This window comes from Mytilus trossulus, chromosome 10 (genome assembly GCF_036588685.1).
Source record: "Mytilus trossulus isolate FHL-02 chromosome 10, PNRI_Mtr1.1.1.hap1, whole genome shotgun sequence".
NCBI lineage: Eukaryota > Metazoa > Mollusca > Bivalvia > Mytilida > Mytilidae > Mytilus > Mytilus trossulus.
In genome coordinates, this window is record NC_086382.1 from 40,452,282 (window position 1) to 40,474,949 (window position 22,668).

The 22,668-nt window shown below is 30.3% G+C and overlaps 1 long non-coding RNA gene across 2 annotated transcripts; it reads right to left on the reverse strand.

The window, feature by feature from the left end:
• Window positions 1–14,984: 14,984 nt before the first annotated feature.
• LOC134686241 (uncharacterized) lies at window positions 14,985–20,922 on the reverse strand. Of its 2 annotated transcripts, XR_010101573.1 has the most exons (4): window positions 20,663–20,922; window positions 19,215–19,426; window positions 15,752–15,808; window positions 14,985–15,195 (listed from the first exon to the last, which is right to left on the reverse strand). It is a non-coding gene; the product is annotated as an uncharacterized LOC134686241 (long non-coding RNA). The 2 variants fall into 2 exon arrangements; XR_010101572.1 differs by lacking the exons at window positions 19,215–19,426; window positions 20,663–20,922 and adding an exon at window positions 16,098–16,174 and having other exon boundaries at window positions 14,986–15,195.
• Window positions 20,923–22,668: the final 1,746 nt, after the last annotated feature.

Sequence of the window (22,668 nt, forward strand, 5' to 3'; positions counted from 1 at the left end):
TTATCACAGAAACATGACTGTACGCATGAAGATAACTGCAATAAAGAGATGAATAATTTGAAAAGTAACACCAACATATGTTCGACATCCAAAGATGTGGCAATATCTATTGATGCTAATACACAATTGCAAAAGTCGTGGGAGATCCGAGCATTTTTTACAACTATCATTATTGCCTTCCAAACTGTAGTTTTGACAACACCATTAGTTGCGTCATATTGGATAGAGGTCTTATCGAGTACACCTTTAACACTGCAGGTTCGAATTATACTTGTATTTCCATTTCTGATCAACTCATTATCAAATCCTTTTATTTATGCTTGGAGAATACCGGAAATTAGACAGGAGTTTAGGAGGCTGTTAAGGATAAACACTGAATTATCATAAATATATGATGTCACCCTATGTCCCCCATGGGACGAATTGGATTATGTCAATTCATCATAAATATTGAAATCTAACAAAAGTATGTTATATATTTTGTATTAAAATTGTAGCTATGTTTAAAAAAAAAAGAAAGCACGACAATCTATAGCTAGTGCAATCAAGTAGATAGTGGTAAAATTCAAGGCGAAATCAGTTACTATACAAACCTATTAATCATGTTAATGATACTGCAATCTGAATGCTATCATTTGAAGTTTTCGTAGTATATCAAATGGTTTGCTTAGCAAGCTGATAATTTCAAACAGATTTTTATAACCTTGAACATCGAAAATTGTGCTGTCCTAGTATTTGAAATTCATGATCCTATTAGATGTTTTATACTAGTATATTAAAACTGTTGATACACATACCTTATGTTTCATAAAGAAAAGCAGAATTCAGTTTCCTGCCAACCGCTTACACACAATAATTTTCTTTTCAAATGAATCAAAATAACATTTCATTACATTGCCCTGATTATAAGGTTTTATACATCTTTTTGTACAAAATCTATTTATAAAATAACATTTTTGTTTTGTTTTAAGTAGCGGTAATATTTGACTTATAATGTAACTATTGATTACTTTGAACTGTAAATTTGTAAAAGATTGTTTACATTGAATGCATACGTATGTGTATGTGTATTACAAACATACGGTATTTTGTGTGTATCACATTTCTACATTACTTTTGTTATTGTATATTTATTATCAATCTATTTAACGATAAATGTTTTATGATACTTTGTTGATCAGACGAGCATAGAAAATCATTAACATAATGAAACTAAGAGATAACTTTTTAAAGCATTTGTGAGTGAAACATTGGGAGTAGTTCTATAACTGTTGAAATCTGGTGCGATCAGTTCTAAACTCTTTTAAAAAAAAATTATAAGATAATTGATTTATTGGTCCTTAGCCTTTATATTCTCGAGCTCTGAAAATTTGTCAGAATTGTTCTTTCCTCGCTTCAAAATCTGTTAGAACCAATAATAACTCCTTTTAGAAATGTGTTTGGATCAGTTATAGATTGATTGATTTATTGTTGGTGTTTTAAAGCCAATTTTAAGCGCCACATTTAAGCTATTTCGTGGTTGTCAGTCTTTATAGGTGGAAGAAGCCGAGGTGCCCGGAGTAAGCCACTCACCTTCAACATGTTCGATAGGAAAACTTACTATCAACGTTTTTTTTAGCCATCCCTAAGTTCTTATGAAAATTAGTTATAGTCTGTTTAGATTTAAACAGTCCTGAACTGAAGTCTCGTCTATGACTAAAAGTCTGTCCGATGATGGAAACAATATCCGGACGCATTTAAGTGTCAGACCACCAATTACTCCGTCCAATTTAGAACGTAAAAGTAGACCTACTCTGACACAAAATAGTGCTTTTGATGTCCTTGTTTACTTAAACTAACAAACAAATTTGCAGAAATGAAACTTTTGGTGAAAGATAAATATATCTAGATCATTTTGAGCCAAAATTTACTTGTCTATGAATTTACATTAAAAATTGAGGATTAATGCGCTCCATAGTATGCTAATTTTAGATTTCCAGAAAACCAGGTTTTTGTTTTGGAGTACTTCTATTTAAAGGTCAGTTATTTTGTTAGAAGGCTTTAAAGGTATGCTGAAAATTGGCATGTAGAAAGCTGAAACATGATCAATTCAGGATATACCTGGTTTCTATGAAGTTAAACTTAAGGTAAAAATTTTAGAAAGCTGTGAAAATTGCAAAATTTGGTTGAACAGTTTGGGATTTATAATTGGTGGTCTGACACCTTTAAGAGAAATGCGGTGAAACCCAAAATTCAGAAAACAATTGTTTTTTTGGTATTAACTGATTATTTGAAATAGTAGTAGCCACTTTTTATTCTTTTTGGGGGTAAAAAGTCACATATTGCAAATTTGTAGCCGTACACCTGAATTTGTGCTATTTTTAGCTTTTCCCACCCTGACAATATGCTTTCATATAAAAAATGTTATAAATTGTTATAAATGCACAGTAAGTTGTTTCTGTGGTGTTAAATATTAAAACATAGGTTGATTACTACCCCAAAAAAAATTGTTGTCATGAAGATTTAATGAAATTATTTGATTTTTATCCCTTATATCATTGCGGCATACCATGTATATAGCAGATAACATAGCCTGATATAAACACTGCATAAACTAACAAAAATCTCATTTATTATCTCAAATGAAAGTTTTCAATCTTAAATTTTATTGACTGATAGTAAATAAAACAGTTAGATGGCCAAAACTGCACTTTTGATCAGTTTATAGTCACATTACTGACACCAGGTGTAAAAAAGGGGGGTCAATATTCCTTAATTCTTCAATACCTTTGATTTTTTACTAAACTCATTGTAAAAATTGTGGAAAGTCTTTAAAGCAGTAGAACAAACAAGGAACAATCAACAAAAACTGATCTTGACATTGAAAGTTTATGTACTTCTAGTCCAAAATGATCTAGATATATTTATCTTTCACCAAAAGTTTCATTTCTGCAAATTTGTTTGTTAGTTTAAGTAAACAAGGACATCAAAAGCACTATTTTGTGTCAGAGTAGGTCTACTTTTACATACGTTCTAAATTGGACGGAGTAATTGGTGGTCTGACACCTAAAGAGCAAAAAAAGTTGATCAGAAATCTTTTGTTTTGTTTTTTCTTAATCCTTAGTCAATTTGTAGTAAAAAAAAAATCCTTTCTGAGCATAATGCGACTCATATTACAAATTTCACAGCTCAATTTAAACTGTATGTAATGTAAGCCTTTGATAGAAAATACTTGAGAATCTCATTTTGGACTAGGGATTTTTAATTGGTGGTCTGACAACTTTATTATTTCGTTTTTTTCCCAAAATAACCTCAACAGAATAATCATAAGAGAGGATGACAAATGCGAATATGTACATGATATCTATAAAATAGATAGGTTTGATGATTAATTTATTGTGGAAGGAAGAGAAGCAACAAACAAAGTGAGGTCTTTTCGTTTAATAGTAAAGATATATAGTCGTTAAAGATAAAAACATCTAACTGTCAATGTTAAATCTTTAGTATTTAGAAAACATTGCACTTACGATCTAACCATTAAATAAGAACACATAATTCAGTGCCTTTAAAACGCAAGACAACTGGACTCGAACCACAGGAAGATGTGACTTTAATTATATTATACGAACAAGAGTACACTAAAAACTGTTTATTCTGAAAACAATGCACTTGAAAAGATTTATTTTTTATGAAGGAACAAATAACAAACAAAAAACGATGACACAATCGAAAATTTCAACATGGCAACATATCGATGAGAAATATTCCAAATTATTTTACTGGCTTCTTACTTTGCAGAACAATGTTATTATTTATTATATATATTGCATAACTTTGTCTTACATATTTTAATCAAAAAGAATATATCGGTCGACACTCTATTATAGATCTCCTTACATTTGTCATATCGCGCAATCTAGTAATTGATAATTAACCGGGTTCTGAACCTATTATAGATCATCAGGATTTTGAACAGATTCAATTAATCGCTTATTAATGGGTTGACCCTTTTGATATAAAAAAAAAGCTTTGTTATTTGTCAGAGGTTATATTTCATTTATATCAAAAAGAAATATTGTAGTATAAAGACCTATAAATCATCTGGTCAGTACCGGTCATAATAAAAGATAACCCTTATTTGATGTCAACCTTTTAGATATAATTTTTTTTTTTATTTTCAGTGCGTTTTTTATGCTACACATTGGGTAGGTTTTTTTGCAGTTAAGAATTATAAAGAACGGACTGCAATAAATTTTGATACTCTGCAATATTCGTTCTCAAAATGGATTGTTTTGAATCTTTGCAAATTGGCTAAAATTCTATGTTTTTTGCCTGAAATCTCATGAATTTCTTTTTGTTTAGAGAAATTGCATCAAACTTTTAAATACTACAGCTTAATTCAATTTTTCTTAGAAAAAAAAAGACAATTCTCAGCTACCTTCAAATTCTTCCTGCAATAACAAAAGAAAATAAATAATATACATACTAATATTTTAGCATTTCCCTGTTCTAAGTCATATTGTACTTTTAAATTTATACAATAAACTAAATTTTTAACCTTCTGAAATCTTACATTCAAAACTCAAGGCTAAATGTTTAGCTTTCAAAGATTCTCAATTAAATGTAATCAGCTCGAGTTTTAACTATAAATTTGATCAGTTTGAACAAAAACAGTTGATACATGAAAAAAATGCTAAAGTTTTAGTAAAAAAAAATAACATGTTGATCGCAATGCAATATAGTAAATTGTAAATTATAAGCCTGGTACCTTTGATAATCGATTTTGGAGATGAAATTTAGCGACTTTAGCGATCATTATTTTGATTTGATCACGAAAATCACGAGTAAGAGTTTACATTTAAGTTTTGAAACAAACACTAGAATTGAATGTCCTACAACATTCATAAACTGTCATCAACATGTAGAATAGTTTATCATTATTATACTAATCGACTTTTGGTGGGATTTTATTTCTCAATCTGTAGGAATTATTTGGTTTTGGTAGGATTGATATTCTTTTCGACATTTTGAGATTGCCTCAGGCATCAGCAACCTCTTCAATACTATAAAACTATAGTTTGTACCAGGCAGTATATATATTGTACATATGCCTCATTCAATGTAAAGCGCTAGAAATTAATAGAAATGTACTCTTTTGTAATTTAAGTGATATAGTTCCATCTTTTGCTAATATGTGTGAACAAGATAAGTTTAGTTTCATTCTGAAAAGTAATGATACAGACATTAGTACTGTAAGTGTAGCTGGAATAAGCGATATGTATGATTTGAACATTCATTTAAAGCAAAAATAATGTTGTTAAGAACTTTTATAGTATTAATGCTAATTGTTGATGGCTTGAATTAATAATTTTGTATGAATAACACCTCCACGTAATGTAAATATAAAATATGTATCTCTTATCATTGAGAAAATATGTTTGGTTTGGGTTTTTTTGTTTTTGTCTGTTTGTTTGTTCATTTTTGTATTTGTATTTGTATTTTGTAAATGTCGGCTGGTATCATTTCTGTATAGGAATTTACACCAATAAAATTATTTGATTTGATTTTATGCCTATGGTTTGTCTATAGTATGTGTTGACACTTTAAAGTAAATGTCTTCTATTATAAGGACTCTATATGAGGTCAAAATACATGGAACATGGTATTTGAAAAAAAACGAGAGAAAGTTTAAATGAAAACCAGACATGAACTCTGGTTACAATTCATATTTTGTTTACATATTTTCATACAAAATAAAACTAGCAAAACTAGTTATATATAGAGATTAAATAACGTTCAAGTTACCAAGTTTCTCCTCCTCTTCTGGTATGCTTATTTCCCTTGAATACAATTATCATTTATATTAAGAAAACACGAACAGTTGATGTATTGTAATATTACAATAGAGTAAAAACAACTTTGCGCCATTTTGTAATCATAAACAGTCTGCGTCCTTCAAATGCTTTAATTATATTTGATGAATTTATGAAATGTCAAACGTTTACGTGATTTTAACATTTAAAGCGCCTTTATGATTAACATTTTGTCTTTAAAACGCTTGAATAATTGTATCACCTTTAGATTAATTGGTTCTTTAATTATTAATGTTACAGCTTCAATAAAAAAAATATCATTATACATTTCTAATTTTATTTAACTGTTCCGAACTTAAAAGATTCTATAGACACACATTTGTGATATATCAGCTAAGCATGTTCAGATTTGAATGACAATATTTGAGTTAAGAACCTTTCACTTGAGCTTCTCATCAGTATTTACATGAAGATCAATAATAGGAGATTAATGAAAACCAAAACAAATAGATAGATGTACACTTAAGTCATGTAAGTATACGTTATCAGTTTGTGTAAATGACTTGTACTTAATTCAAATTTCAGAAACGTACAGGCATTTTTGTTGCTAAATCCACGAAATGATATATCAGACTATACATTGTTTCCCTACATACTTCAATTCATACAACAATACACTTAGGTTTAATTGTAATCTTTATATTATTGGTGATTAAATTAATCAGGTATTTATAACCAAATATTCAGCTGAAACTTCTACTTAAAGAACCTTCAATTGGTAAGTGACATTCCACATAATAGTTAAATTTGAATATTGTCTATATCGCAAATTCATTTTATTTTGATATTTTAAAACATAACTTAACATGCATTGATATCCAGGTATTTATTTTTATATATTTTATAAATGAGGTACCAAGGATAAGTCTTCCGAATTGTGATAATTTCATTATGACATAATTAATTGTGATGTAATTGGTTGCTTTATTGTGATGTCCCCACAGCTGGCCTTCGACTATTTTATCTTTTTTGTGTGTTATTTTGGCACTTCAACTGTTTGTTTTGTTTTTTTACATCCTTAGCTTTCTAATATAAGGTTCTGAGCGTAAATGATGAAGATCAACCCAGAATAGCTTCATTTTTATCACTTTTGCAGCGATTTTTGTTATAAACGGTTATCTTGGTCTGACCCCAGTCACGAACTGTTTTAAAAATGCTATAATATGTAATATGTTAAACAACACGGGCGGAAAATGTAAGGTAAACTTTGTTTGCTATAGTGGACAAAATGATGACGACAGTGCAACGTGTGATTTTGGAGGAAATTACCGATGCTCACGTTTTTATATATAATATGCATGTTTACCACTCTAGTCTGTAGTTCAGAACCTTCCACTTAAGCATGTTTACCTTCTCATCCACTGGAGGTATGACTGAGAATGTCAACCGTTAAAGATAAGTGCAAAACAAAACAAATAAAATGATATAAACCATAATAAAAGTTAGTAGCCCAAGCAAACGCTTGCATTCAGTTATACAACTCTACACATAAGTCGACATTTCAAAATTTTGGCATTGACAATTATGAAATCATTTGTGCGCTCCCGCTGAAGCATCCAGAAAAGCACTCTGGGGACACTTTGTTTATGAAATGTAATGGAATTTCTACATGCTATCAATTTTTATGTATGCATAAAACAAGTCCTTCATTTTTCGGCGAAAGCTTATAACTTTGTGTTATAACTTAATGTCTATAAAGTGAGCTGAAGTTTAATACTGGTATTATATGGCTGATTCACTCGTTGAAATTGATCTTTTTTCTATGGAGAACACTTGTTCTGCTGACAGAAATGATAGGGTCCTGATATTTTGTGTACTTTAATATCATATACTCTCATTCAAGGTTTATCCTTAACTTGGTCTCAACTTTTGAATAATCTCTTTCAACTGTGTCTCTGAATGTTATTTCTGACTATACAGCTTATATGTATGTTCAACTTGGCGTTTATTTTTGTTGTAGTTCAGTTGTTTTGCTGTTCTATTGTTTTCCTCTTGTAGTTGATTGTTTGGTTTTGGTTTGTAATCCGGATTTGTTTTTATTGTTTAATTAGATTTATGACTATGGCGGTATATTACTGTTGCTTTCAGTACGATTAATGAGTTTTTTCATGATGAAGGCTATACTGTAATATTCATTTTCTTTGGCTGGATAGTAGATCATTTGGCAATCATTAAACCTTACCCAACTATAAAAGTTATTTCATGTCTAGAGTTTATTACTATGAAAGGAGGAAAATAAGAAATAAAACTGTTATGTTGAGAAACTTTAAAATACCCCAACAAGGAGAGTCTCAGTCCACGTTAATACAAAAATTGAAAAAAGGGCACTGTCTCTTGTCAAATGAGGTAAAAAAATTATAAGCAACAAAGCAACAAATTCAACAAGCTAAATGAAACACAATAATACATCAAGACAATAACAAACAATAAAAAGCATAAACCTGGTGGAACTGAAACCATTTTTTTAAATTATGTCCTGTACCAAGTTAAGAATATGTCAGTTGTTTATCAGTTTGTCCGTTTCTATAAACTTTTGTTTTGGACAGGCTATTTGCGATGTTTTTTTACTTAGATTTTTCTTGGAGTTTAGTATTTTTGTTGTTCCTTTATTTCCTTTTAGCGACTGATTAGTATAATCAACAGACCTTGAGTTCTTAAGGATTCATTAAAAATATGGCCATTTCAACATGTTCAAATCCTTTTTTTCTGTTTTATTATTTTTAGTATGTTTCTTCTATCAATAAATCAACAACTACTAGAAACTTATATATGATTAAAATAATTTATTAGCATAATAAATACATAACAATAAAATAATGTGATCATGTGATACATGTAAACTATGGAATAACAGAATACCATTAGCCAGGTCTGCCACCTGTTAACTGTTGTTGTCCTACTGGTAAATTACGAAAAGGGCTATTTGTAATAGGACCATGGTAAGGTGTTGCATAGGTACATTCTGAAAGCTGATTAAGTCTTTCATGTCTATACTCAGTGCATCTCAAACAAATGCAAACTGGTAAAATGTGCACTAAATAATGAGCATGACAGGTTTTAAGTTCATGCAATAACCTCATAAAATCTTCTGCACTTATATGTCCCTGTAAATTAACTCCATGTAAATTAAGTAAATAAAACTCATTAATGACAGAACGATACATTGGTTTGATATAAAGCGAATGAATTGCAACAGCATTTTTTGCACTGATTTTTCGTGGCAGAAGCAGTTTAACAAAGTCTGTTTCCAGTTGGAACTTTTCAATCAGTGGAACAAGAAGAGCTGTTTTGCCCTCTCTGCATCTTTTTACTTCACTATTGTCATTTACTAAGCATTTAAATAAAAAGCCTAATGTAAAATTGCGATTATACTCTGATAAAATAATTTCTATTTCTATTACATCATTTTCATTTTGCATTTGCATATAATTATTAACAACATCTAATAAAAACTCACTTCTTTTTAGTGCTAAATGAACTTTGGTCTGGGGCGCAATGGTAACCACACTGGGTTCACCATCATGACCAAAGTTTAAATGAAGAATTAACTAATTCGTGATAGAATTGCAATATCCCTTTTCCTTTTTTTCCCTAACTATTTAATTATAGTTCCCTATTAAGAATAATATTCTTGCCCGCCCCAAAAAGGAAAAAGGATAGAAGCAGATATGTTTTCAAGATGCTTCTACACCATAGCAAACCTTCAGACAATCATGTGGATAGTGTTTTTAAAACACTCTTTGAATGTCCAAACATTTGGTCTTTAATGTGACCCTTGAAGGTTAATCAAGAATCAACAAAATATAGTTTAATATATCCAATTATTTTTAACAATGACAAAATATAAACAGTTTATAACTAATTCTTATAATTCATCATTGCAGTGGGTCAAACAGCATAAAACTTCTATAGGCCACGGTGGACTGAATATAATATATATTAACTAGAGGCTCTTAAGAGCCTGTGTCGCTCACCTTGGTATATGTGAATTAAACACAGGAAGCAGACAGTTCATGAAAACATTGTGTTAAGGTGATTGTGAAGTGTTTGAACATCTTACTTTACTGAACATTTTTTGCTGCTTACAATTATCTGTCTATAATGAATTTGTCCGTGTAGTTTCAGTGGAAAATGTTAGTAAAAATTTACAAATTTTATGAAAAATTTAAAAAATTGATTATAAAGGACAATTACTTCTTAGGGGGTCAATTGACCATTTTTGTCATTTTGACTTATTTTTGAGTCTTAAATTGCTGTACATTATTGCTGTTTACAGTTTATCTCTATCTATAATAATATTCAAGATAATAACCCAAAAGAGAAAACATTTCCTTAAAATTACCAATTTAGGGGCAGCAACCTAACATCGCGTTGTCCGATTCATCTAAAAATTTCAGGGCAGATAGATCTTGACCAGATTAACAATGTTACTACCTGTCAGATTTGCTCTAAATGCTTTGATTTTTGAGTTATAAGCCAAAAACTGCATTTTACCCCTATGTTCTATTTTCAACCGTAGCGACCATATTGGTTGGTTAGCTCGGTCACAAAACACAATTTTTAAACTTAATAGCCTAATAATGATTCTGGCTATGTTTGGTAAAATTTGGCTGAATAGTTTCAGAGAAGAAGATTTTTGAAAAAGTTAACTTAGATTTACGAAAAAATTGTTAAAAATGGACTATAAAGGGCAATAACTCCTAAAGGGGTCAACTGACCATTTTGGGTCTAGTGACTTATTTGTAAATCTTACTTTGCTGAACATTTTTGCTGTGTACAGTTTATATCTATCCATAATAATATTCAAGATAATTACCAAAAACAGTAAAATTTCCTTAAAATTACCAATTTAGGGGCAGCAACCCAACAATGGGTTGTCTGATTCATCTGAAAATTTCAGGGCAGATATATCTTGACCAGATAAAGAATTTTACCCATTGTCAGATTTGCTCTAAATGCTCTAAATGCTTTGGTTTTTGAGTAATAACCAAAAACTGCATTTAACCTCCATATTCTATTTTTAGCCGTGGCGGTCATCTTGGTTGGTTGGCCGGGTCAAAAAACACAATTTTCTAGATACACCAATGATGATTGTGGCCAAGTATGGATTAATTTGGCCCAGTAGTTTCAGAGAGGAAGATTTTTGTAAAAGATCATGGAGATTTACGAAAAATGACTAAAATTGACTATAAAGGGCAATATCTCCTAAAGGGATCAACTGACCATTTTGGTCATGTTGCCTTATTTGTAAATCTTACTTTAATGACCGTTATTGCTGTTTTCAGGTCTCTCCATCTATAATAATTTTCAAGATAATAACCAAAAACATTAAATTTCCTTAAAATTACCAATGTACGGGGCAGCAACCCAACAATGGGTTGTCTGATTCATCTGAAAATTTCAGGGCAGATAGATCTTGTTCTGATAAACAATTTTACTCCATTTCAGATTTGCTCTAAATGCTTTGTTTTTTTAGTTTTAAGCCAAAAACTGCATTTTACCCCTGTGTACCTTTTGTTTTTTGCCATGGCGGCTATCTTGGTTCGTTGGCCGGGTAAAAAAACACAAATTTTAAGCAAGATACATCAATGATGATTGTTGCCAAGTTTGGTTTAATTTGGCCCAGTAGTTTTAGAGGAGAAGATTATTGTAAAAGTTAACGACGACGGACGACAGACGATGGACGACGACAGACGACGGACGACAGACGCCAAGTGATGAGAAAAGCTCACTTGGCCTTTTAGGCCAGGTGAGCTAAAAACATGTTATGAAAACATATTATGCCAACATGAATCGTGAAGCAATACAAATAATTCTAAAACTTTCTGATCACTGTGCTCTTAAAATTACATTCTGAGTTTTTTTTTAGTCAGTAAAATTTGAATGTATTTGCAGCTTTATTTGGATTCATTTTAAAATTTTGTAAAATTCAAACCATTTTAAGCAATGTATTGTACATGGTATACTATGTTTGAGGTATTTTTGTACAGTTCATAACAAGCCTTTTTGCAATTATATACAAGTTATCACATGTACAATATTTCTGTACATGATATAACATGTACAAAATTGCAACTTGATATAACATGTACAAAATTGCAACTTGAATACAACATATATAAATATTTACATGATTTATGTACATATATATACAAAAAAATATCCTTATTACCGTTGATTCATTTTTTATCATTGTTTTCAGAAGTTAAAATATATATTTCTCAATCAATTTTGTTTTTAAATTTAACACTGTAGCATTTATTTCTCATCCTAGCTGTACTCTAACAGTATAATGACTTGAACAGGTAAAAACTTACTCTTTCATTCAATCCAATAAAGAGACAATTTTGAGCATAATCTCTTCATCCTGGCTGAACATTAACAGTATGAAGATCATTAAACACAAGTATTTGTCTTTTATTCAATTCAATAATTAGACAACTTGTATATCCAAGCAGAATGATGATGTAAAAGGATTATATCTATATACATTATGGTTCATATTATAGGTAAAGAAAAATAAAGTTCAAGATGCATGATGCGTGAATATTTTGACATTTATGTTGCAAAAGATTATCCACAAATTCTGAAGGTCCACAAAAAAACTGATAATGTAACAAAACATCGAATAAATAAAGAAACTATACCTATTCACAGAAACTTAAAACATTGTTTATATAAAATAACAACAACAATAAAATATTAAAGTCACAAGATAGTCATTATTATATCATTATCCTCACTGTAACTAAAAATAACTATAAGGTTCAATCTCTTTCACTGATCTATAACTTTCCTACTTTTCTCATTTTAAAGATAAAAACTCTTTCATTCAATCCAATAAAGAGACAATTTTGAGCATAATCTCTTCATCCTGTCTGAACGCTAACAGTATGAAGATCATTAAACACAAGTATTTGTTTGTTTTTTTAATCAATTTTAAAATTTGACAAAATTGATATCCAAGCAGAATGATTAAGTAAAAGTATTATATCTATGTATATATATCATTGCAAAAATCAAGGTCATCTTTGAATTGAATTTTCTTTTTATATATTAAGTTCTTGCTAAAAAAAAATCAGACTTAAGCAAAACTTTACTGAATTTGAACTTTTCGGATATGTCCCTGTTATACACATGGAAACTTTTTTCTCAAGCTTCTTATACTATGTACATGATATAAGGGTGTATACAATAAACAGTGAAAAACAGTACTCATAATTATGATTTTTTTGTGCATAAATATGAACTTAATGGAAAGAACTGTGTAATACACTCTTTTGTTTGCAATACAGACTCATTTACTCCATGAAAAAATAATATTGAAAATTTGCAGACATAACAAACATTTACACTTAGTCTATCTATTGAAAAGTTGGAAAACTTTAGATGAATAATAATGTAAATTCAAGTCAAACAGAATAAATATATACATCCATGTGTTCTCTTTCCTGATTTTTTTTGTTTGCTTTGCATTTGCTTTGCATTTGCTTTGCATTTGGTCAAACTTATGGTAAAGTTGCATAACATAAAAAAGATCTGCTGTCATAGAACTGCATGACTAAACTAAAGGTCACAATATTTTCTTGAAGGGATTTTGTTATATATTAATATATTTTTTTATATTTTTACTTCACAGGCTTTTTTACTCTTCCTATTATCGACTTTCATCAATAAGACAACAAAAAAATTACGACATTTTGCAATACCATAGTTTTATCATAAGTAGATATACATTCAACTTATTTGAAATATGACACAAAGTATCCTGAATTTGTTGTTTCATATCAGATGAACTTTTTTAAATCTTAATGGGGCACTAGCTACGAGATATATAAAAAAAAATTATATATTATTTTTTTTGCTCAATCACTAATGAAATACAATGGTGAAATAATAATTCGCTTTTAGCAGCAAGTATGATTTAGTTCTGTCAAAATAAGCTAAAATCATTGATAATGAATTATTCACTTGCAAGTGAATAATTCAACCTCATAGAATTTGTATTAATGTGAACTTCAATTTAACTCCTTAGCTTGAAATGGATAACACATGAATTGAATGTGTAAAATTATTTAAAGGAAAAGAATATCAACATTGAAAGTGAAACAAAGGTAAATCAATTGATTGACTGATTTGATCCACAGAAAATCATTCTTATACAGATAAAAACGATGATAAACATTAATGTTTCATCTATAATATAAAATTAAATAGACCTAGAATAATCCAAGAGCATGAATTTGCTTGATCTATTTATATCTATATTTATGTTTACATCGCTTATATGGTCATTGAAAGACTAAGGTCTTTGCGTCGGAACTAAACACATTTATTCTAAAAACAGTTGTTGGCATGACACGGGTTATGTTCTTCTCATATATGTTATGATGGTATGATACTAAACCCCTTACGGGAAGGATTGTGCCTGATGTTCATATGATGAAATCATAATCTTTCAGTCAGTTTAATTGAAGTCTGGAGCTGGTATGTCAGTTAACTGCTAGTAGTCTGTTGTTATTTATGTATTATTGTCATTTTGTTTATTTTCTTTGGTTACATCTTCTGACATCAGACTCGGACTTCTCTTGAACTGAATTTTAATGTGCGTATTGTTATGCTTTTACTTTTCTACACTGGTTAGAGGTATAGGGGGAGGGTTGAGATCTCACAAACATGTTTAACCCCGCCGCATTTTTGCGCCTGTCCCAAGTCAGGAGCCTCTGGCCTTTGTTAGTCTTGTATTATTTAAATTTTAGTTTCTTGTGTACAATTTGGAAATTAGTATGGCGTTCATTATCACTGAACTAGTATATATTTGTTTAGGGGCCAGCTGAAGGACGCCTCCGGGTGCGGGAATTTCTCGCTACATTGAAGACCTGTTGGTGACCTTCTGCTGTTGTATTTTTTTATTTTGGTCGGGTTGTTGTCTCTTTGACACATTCCCCATTTCCATTCTCAATTTTATTTAGAGGTCAACTCAATAATTAATTAGATGGCGGTCTAGACTGCGAACACACGAAATGTAATTTTATACCGTGTCCTCTTAATAATTTTTTTAGACTTTAAATAGGTTGGATAAATGTTAACATTATCCATTATTATAAATCAAATACTAGAAATTAAGTAAAGTCGGTGAACATGCATTTGACAGCTAGTGCCCCTTTAACATTTAACATTTTTTTTTACAAGTTCTTTACACATATCTTCCTTCTTTTTCTTTTTTTCTCTGTCTTGTTTACATATGTTTTCAAGTTTTTAATAGTACCAATATCAGTCAGTCTTACTGTACACTTCTTGGATTCTGCTGCATCTATTTTCTTATTTCCTGATCTTTTTCTGCCTACAAAACATCAACTTATTTTACAAACTAAAAAGACTATTATTATGCAAATACATTGCTTTTAAAACTAGAGGCTCTAAAGAGCCTGTGTCGCTCACCTTGGTCTATGTGAATATTAAACAAAATCTTACTTTGCTGAACATTACTGCTGTTTACAGTTTATCTCTATCTATAATAATATTGAAGATAATAACCAAAAACAGCAAAAATTCCTTATAATTACCAATTCAGGGGCAGCAACCCAACAACGGGTTGTCCGATTCATCTGAAAATTTCGGGACAGATAGGTCTTGACCTGATCATCAATTTCACCCCCATGTCAGATTTGCTTTAAATGCTTTTGTTTTTGAGTTATAAGCCAAAAAATGCATGTTACCCCTATGTTCTATTTTTAACCATGGCGGTCATCTTGGTTGGTTGACCGGGACACCGGACACAATTCTTAAACTAGATACCCTAATAATGATTTTGGCAATGTTTGGTTAAATTTGGCTAAGCAGTTTCAGAGGAGAAGATTTTTTAACCAACTATTATTTTATACTAAATGATTTCTCACCTATTTCTGATTTTTTATCTTTTGTCGATGAATGATTAATAAGTCCTGTAATTGCATCTGAAATGAAAATCAGGATTAAAAAAAAAAAATTCATTCTAACCTTCCCTGAAATATTTGTATGGAATTAAAACAATTAAAACTATTTTAAATTTGCATTATGAAGATGAAACTTCTTTTCACAAACTGTTATCATCCTTTTCCAAATCTGAATAAAATTCTTTTATCAGTCAAATCTTCAAAAGTATACAAGTTGCAATTCAGAATGTAAATAAGATTTAAAAGACAAACTGTGAAAAAAAACAATCTTTGGACTGATATAAAGTTGTAAAAACTTTAGATTATTTACCCTTTTTAGTATTTTTACCAATCCTTTCATATTCTCCAGTAGTTTCACGGATCCTTTCTAAATTTTGGAAAACATCTATTGGATTATTTAAATCTGGAAAATTAAACAGTTGAGTAAAAATGTAAATGAAAAAGGAGAAAAAACAAGCTTATTCCACCAGGGATGATTCTAGGTGTTTCAAATTGGTCCCTAAAACATCAAATTGGGATTTTTTTAGAATAAAATCTAAGACGAAATAACATTGATTTCCTGTAAAAACGTAAAATGTATATCATTAAGTTTAACCTTTACACTGATGTTCATGTAAGTTGTAACATTTTGAATAATTCTGGATGGGCTACTGTAATTACATGAATATTTTTGAACATGAGGCACTTGTCTATCATCTTAGCTATAGTTACCTAGGCCTATTCCAAAAGCATTTCAGCTAACATAAATAAACCACTGAAAAAAATCATTCATCGGGTATTTTTTCAACAGCAGGTCATCTCTATAAATTTACCTTAATTCAAATGGAATAAATTATATGTTTATAGAACACAACCTTCAATGCCATGACAGGCAGATATTGGTTTAATATAAAATAACATATTAAGGTGTATGCAGTAATATAAAAACAAGAAACTGGAAAACAATAACAAAATGTGACAGATTTCTATTATTCAGATAATGAGTATTCTAATGCAATTTGGATGTAACAATTTTTTTTTCATTGGCTAAAATTTGCTGTCAAATCCACAGTTGGTCAGGCTTAACTAAGGAGGGACCCCCCCCCCCCCCCCCCCCATTTTGAATTGATTGAATCAACAAATGTTCGATTACTACTATATAATTGAAAATAAAACAACACCTACCTTGAATTTGGCGTTTTAATGTAATTTTATCGTAATTTATAGCGTACGGGTAAGGTAATAACCTCCAGTTTGTAAGTTTTCATTTGTATGACGTCACGTTTAGCCATGACATTTTTGTGCTAAAATAATTCATTAAATTTCGCGTTTTTTTGTTTCTAATTGTCAAGTTTAGTCGTTTTTTAAAGTTTTATCGTACTTTTTCTTTTTGTAATGCATTAGAATCGGAATAACAGTACTGTACTTGAACAGTTGTCACTGTCAATTTTAATTTGATGGTTGCAAATCACTGTTTTACTGTCTCTGATACTGTCTACTGTGTAACAATTGACGGTGGCAACTCTTCAACTACAGTACTGTTATTTCTAATGTAACAGAAAGTAAAAAAAAATATTGTTTTCTCTCATAAAAGTTGTACCTTTGTTTCCTGAATGATGTATTATGAATGATATAGTGTTGTGCATCATAGATGGAATGTCAGAACTGACAGATAGATTGAAAATGTCTTTATATGTCAAGCTGAGATATGAAGTTAATTCATCTCTCACTTCCTCAGATATGCCTCTAGTGTTGTCAACATAATGGTTAAACAGGATCTCCAACTTTTGGCAATGATTTAAATGGCTTATAATTCTGCAGATACTCTATAATTTCAGCTTTCATTTCTTTTGCTTTTATAACTAAGAAGGTGGGCATTCATGAGGAAATATTTTTCATTTACTTCAATTAAAATAAATAAAAAAAAGTATATAGGAACATGTAAGCTGTATTACTGTGAATTCATTTATTTTCGTGGGTACCAGTTTTCGTGGATTGTGGAAAAATTGTGTTTTTTTGTATGTTTCATTTCATGGTTTTTATTATGTGTTGAAACAAGCCTAGAGAAATTTGTGATTCACCTACACCCACGTTATCCACAAAAATTGGTATCCCACGAAAATCAATAAATCCACAGAATCTTAAAATATAAGCAAATAAATTGTTCCTCCTATTTTTATTGCATACAGTTTAATATCTCATTTCAATTTCACTCATTTGACTCATGTGTAGATCTTACTTTGCTGAACATTTTTTGCTGTAACATTTTATCTCTATATATCTCCAAAACAAAATTGAAGATAATAACCAAAAACAATAAAATTCCCTAAAAAATAACTATTTCGAAACAGTAACCCGACAATGGGTTGTTGGATATGTTTGAAAGTTACAATGCATATAGATCTTAACCTGATAATGACTTATTTTTATACCTAACTTCGCTGAATTTATTTACTTTAACTTCTCTCTATCTATAATAGAATTAACGATACAATGAAATAACCAACAAATCAACCATTTCGGGACGGTTACCAAACATGGGTTGTCCAATTGCACTGTTCATGTTATGGCAGATAGATCTTGTTCTATTACTTACATAAACCTCCATTATTTTTGCTCTAAGTGCTTTAGTGAGATATAAGCCCAAAACTGCATTTATCCTTTATATAAATAAGAAGACGTTGTATGAGTGCCAATGAGACAAATCTCCATCCAATTCACAATGAATTCAAATTTAACAATTGTAGGTCAAAGTAATGCCTTCTTCACAGAGCCTTGGCTCACATCCAACAGCAAGCTATAAAGAGTCCCAAAATGACCAGTGTTACACAATTCAAAAACAGGAAACAAAGGGTCTTATCTATTCACAAAACGAGAAACAATAAACATATATGAAACACACCAACAAACGACTTCCACTAAACAAAAGCCTCCTGACTAAGGACAGATGATATAATAAATGCAACAGGTGTGAATGTTTTAACAGACGCCAACCTTTACCCTAACCTCATTAACCTCATTTACAATAGTATAACTTTACAACATGAAAAGACGCACTAAAAAATTTAATTGAAAATGGCATAATTCTATTAAAAAGACACCAATTTCACAAAAACCACTAAACTATGTTCTTTTTCTTAGCAACAGCATCAAGATTTGTTGATGAATCAAATCATCAATTAAAATTTATAAACTATATACCCTAAGGAACATTCACTTTAAGTCTTTTTGAAGTATTTGACACATTAATTTCAGAACGGAAGATTCTGGAAATAATTCATGAGGATTATAGCAAGTGATGGCATAAGCTCAAATGACTATCTGGATCAAAAACTAAATTTCAGGATTTTGAATGGTTAAAGTAATGGTATTAACTTTCATTGTCCCCTATGTTAGCTTCCTCTTTTTAATGATAATAGGTATATAACATATTTATATTATCACTCACCTTTTATTGCTTTTAATGGAGAACTATCTTCACTTGTAAGGGATTTCCTAGCTTTTAATGGAGAACTATCTTCACTTGTAAGGGATTTCCTAGCTTTTAATGGAGAACTATCTTCACTTGTAAGGGATTTCCTAGCTTTTAATGGAAAACTATATCTTCATTTGTAAAGGATTTCCTAGCTTTTAATGAAGAATTGTCCACACTTCTTTTTCCTATAAAGAAATTAATTGTAAAGTGTTAGAAGTGAGTGTTACGAAGAAACTTGTGTATTCTTTTTTAAGTCAGCTTACTACACAGTTATGTCTAGAACAGAAAAAATATATCAACATACAAAATATAGAAAATACCTACCATTTCTTGCTTTAAATGGAGAACTGTCTTTGCTATTTAAGGATTTCCTAGCTTTTAATGGAGATCTGTCATCACTATCAAAGGATTTCTTATCTCTACTACTTACAATTATGTCATAGTTTATTGTTATACCTTGGTTGTATCAATAAGTGTGTATGCATAAACTGTTTCTTAAATTACTTAAAATGTTAATATTTATATGTTGTATCCTATAAGAACAATGAAAATAGGCCTATTGTGTTTTATTTTTGTACTATCAATTCCAAGTTTACTTTCCACAGCAGTCACTGTGACTCAGAGTGAGAGAAAGTATATTCCACTTCGTATATTATCACCTATTTTCCTACGTTAGTTCTAGGAGGAACCCCATTCCTAACTCTTCAAATAATCAATTTTCTTTGAGTCAGTGATCATGACTCCTTTCCGTACAAATTTATCGGTTCAAATTGCGATCGTTTTAAATAAAATACAACATTTATTGACAGAACGAGCTAATACTGGACATGTCGTTTGACTCAACATTTAAGGAAGTGAGACAACTCGAAACGATAATATGGTAGACTCCATTTCGCCTGAAGGGGTGTTCTATGATGATGACTACATTCATTTTTTTTAAATGATGCATATGATTTACAGATATGCAACAACAATAACCCTCAATAGCAGACATTCATAGAAAAGATCCCATGAGATATAAATTAATTGAGTGGGGAATCCAGAGCTAAAACCCCTTGAAGTCAAGAAATCTATACGCATGCGCATAATTACCAAAACAAACCTTTGAGCAAGATCGTATATTAAATGTTGACTAAACGACCTAGATGGTTCTCTATTTCTTTATGGAATTACAATGATCTTAAATATCAGTTTCATAACAATAACATATAAGAAAAACTCCACTTCATTTCTTATATGACAAAGATAGATTTATCTGAATTCCGAGAACTATCGTATTTTATCAAAACTGGGATTCCCTCTGACGTGTTTCTAAATTGATAAAAACACTCAATATAAATACTGCTTAATTCTGATTTTCCGTGTTGTTAAAAACACGCATATAAGTCAATGGAATTATCAAATAACATGTTATCACTCACCTTGTATTGCTTTTAATGGAGAACTGTCCTTGCTTGTAAAGGATTTCCTAGCAATTAATGGAGAGCTGTCCTCAGTTGTAAAGGATTTCCTAGCTTTTAATGGAGAACTATCTTCAGTTGTAAGATATTTCCTAGCTTTTAATGGAGAACTATCCTCACTTGTAAAGGATTTCCTAGCTTTTAATGGAGAATTGTCCTCACTTGTAAAGGATTTCCTAGCTTTCCTACCTTTTAATGGAATACTGTCCTCACTTGTAAAGGATTTCTTAGCTTTCCTAGCTTTTATTGGAGAAAATTCCTCACTTGTAAAGGAATATACACTTCTTTTTTCTAAAAAGTAATTAATTATAAGATGTTAGAAGTGACTTGTTAAGATGAAATGCTTCTGGCATGCAACATAATAAGCCTGATACATGTATAATTGAGTAGGAAATTTGTAGATGTGTAGAACAACAGCAATAAGTATTTCTAAATACAAATATTTAAAAATACCTACCATGTCTTGCTTTAAATGGAGATCTGTCATCACTATCAAAGGATTTCTTATCTTTTTTACCTAGAATTATGTCATAGAACTTTTTTTTATAGCTTGGTTATCTATAAAAGAACCTAAGTTAAGTGAGCAGGATCACATACCCCACATCCCTATATTGTCACTAGGCAAACAAAATATAAATCTATGATTTTCATCCTTTCCCCCCCCCCCCCCCCTGACAAAGTGGTCCACCTTAACCGATATCCAGCACTTCATTGAAATTTATAGGAAATCCAACAAAAAATAAATGTGCTTTCTACATGTTCTAGGCATAAAGCAAAAATCTATGATCTTTATCCAGTCTCCTCGTGTAAAAAGTCTCCCTCCTCTTATTTCTGTCAATAACAATCCCATCCAAGCTTTTTTGATACCGATGGACCAGTCAAAAATATTTTACCTTTCGTAACTTAAGTTGCATGGGGTATAAAAAATGTGTATAAATAAACTGCCTTAATTGTTAGTATTCTTTGTTATATCATATCTCCCCAGGTTGGCATAAACATGTTTCAAAAATATTGAAACAATATATCTACAGAAACAAGAGTCTCATTAAAGCCTGAAATTACTCACCTCTAATTTTTAGGGGCAGATTTTTTATAAATGATTATATATAATTCATGATGCCTTAAGTACAATTAAATACATTTTAAAAAATGATATTTCATTTTTCTGCCAAAAAGCTAAAAAAATAGATCAAAATCATCTTTTAAGAGAAAAAATGGAATAAGAGGTGAATTTTCAAATTTCAACTTACACAAATGAAAAACCTATCTGGTTTTATACTAAATCAATACAAATATAAAAAGTAAATAATATACTATGCAGAGTTAACATCTTGCACTATAAATGTTACTGGAGCATATTGATAAATATGTAAGATGGTTCAGACTTATCTGTAGAAACCAAACTGTTGTATGTTCAAAGAAATACTTGTGCAGTAGAAAACAGTACTAATCAGAACATTATAAATTAAAATACTTACACAAGTCAAGAATTACTTACTTGATTTAATCTGGTCTGATGTCCTTTTTGAAAACTTTTTGAATATTCTTCCTACAATTTTTTTTAAAAAGTGCTTGAATACGCGTTATCCTTAAAACAATGGTGAAGTTATTACAAAGTCTTAACATAATGTCACAAAGTCTTCATAACTTCCTACATTTTAAAGATTTTGCTTATTGTTGAAGGCCAAACAGTAACCAATAGTAGTTTACATCTATGCAAATTGGTCTATAGCTCATTGTTGTCTCCTTGAAAATCTTTTACACATTTTATATTTTCATTAATTAACTTATTGGAAATAAAATCAATTTGCTCTTATGTCCATGGCCAGTTAAACACGTTTCTACTATAAACCAGCAGAAACCAGTCAAAAGTCAACTTTATAATGATGTCAAACTTGAACTCGTAGAGAGCTTATTTAATACTTGTTCAATGTCGTAACTGGGTTTGGTACCAATGGCAATTATTC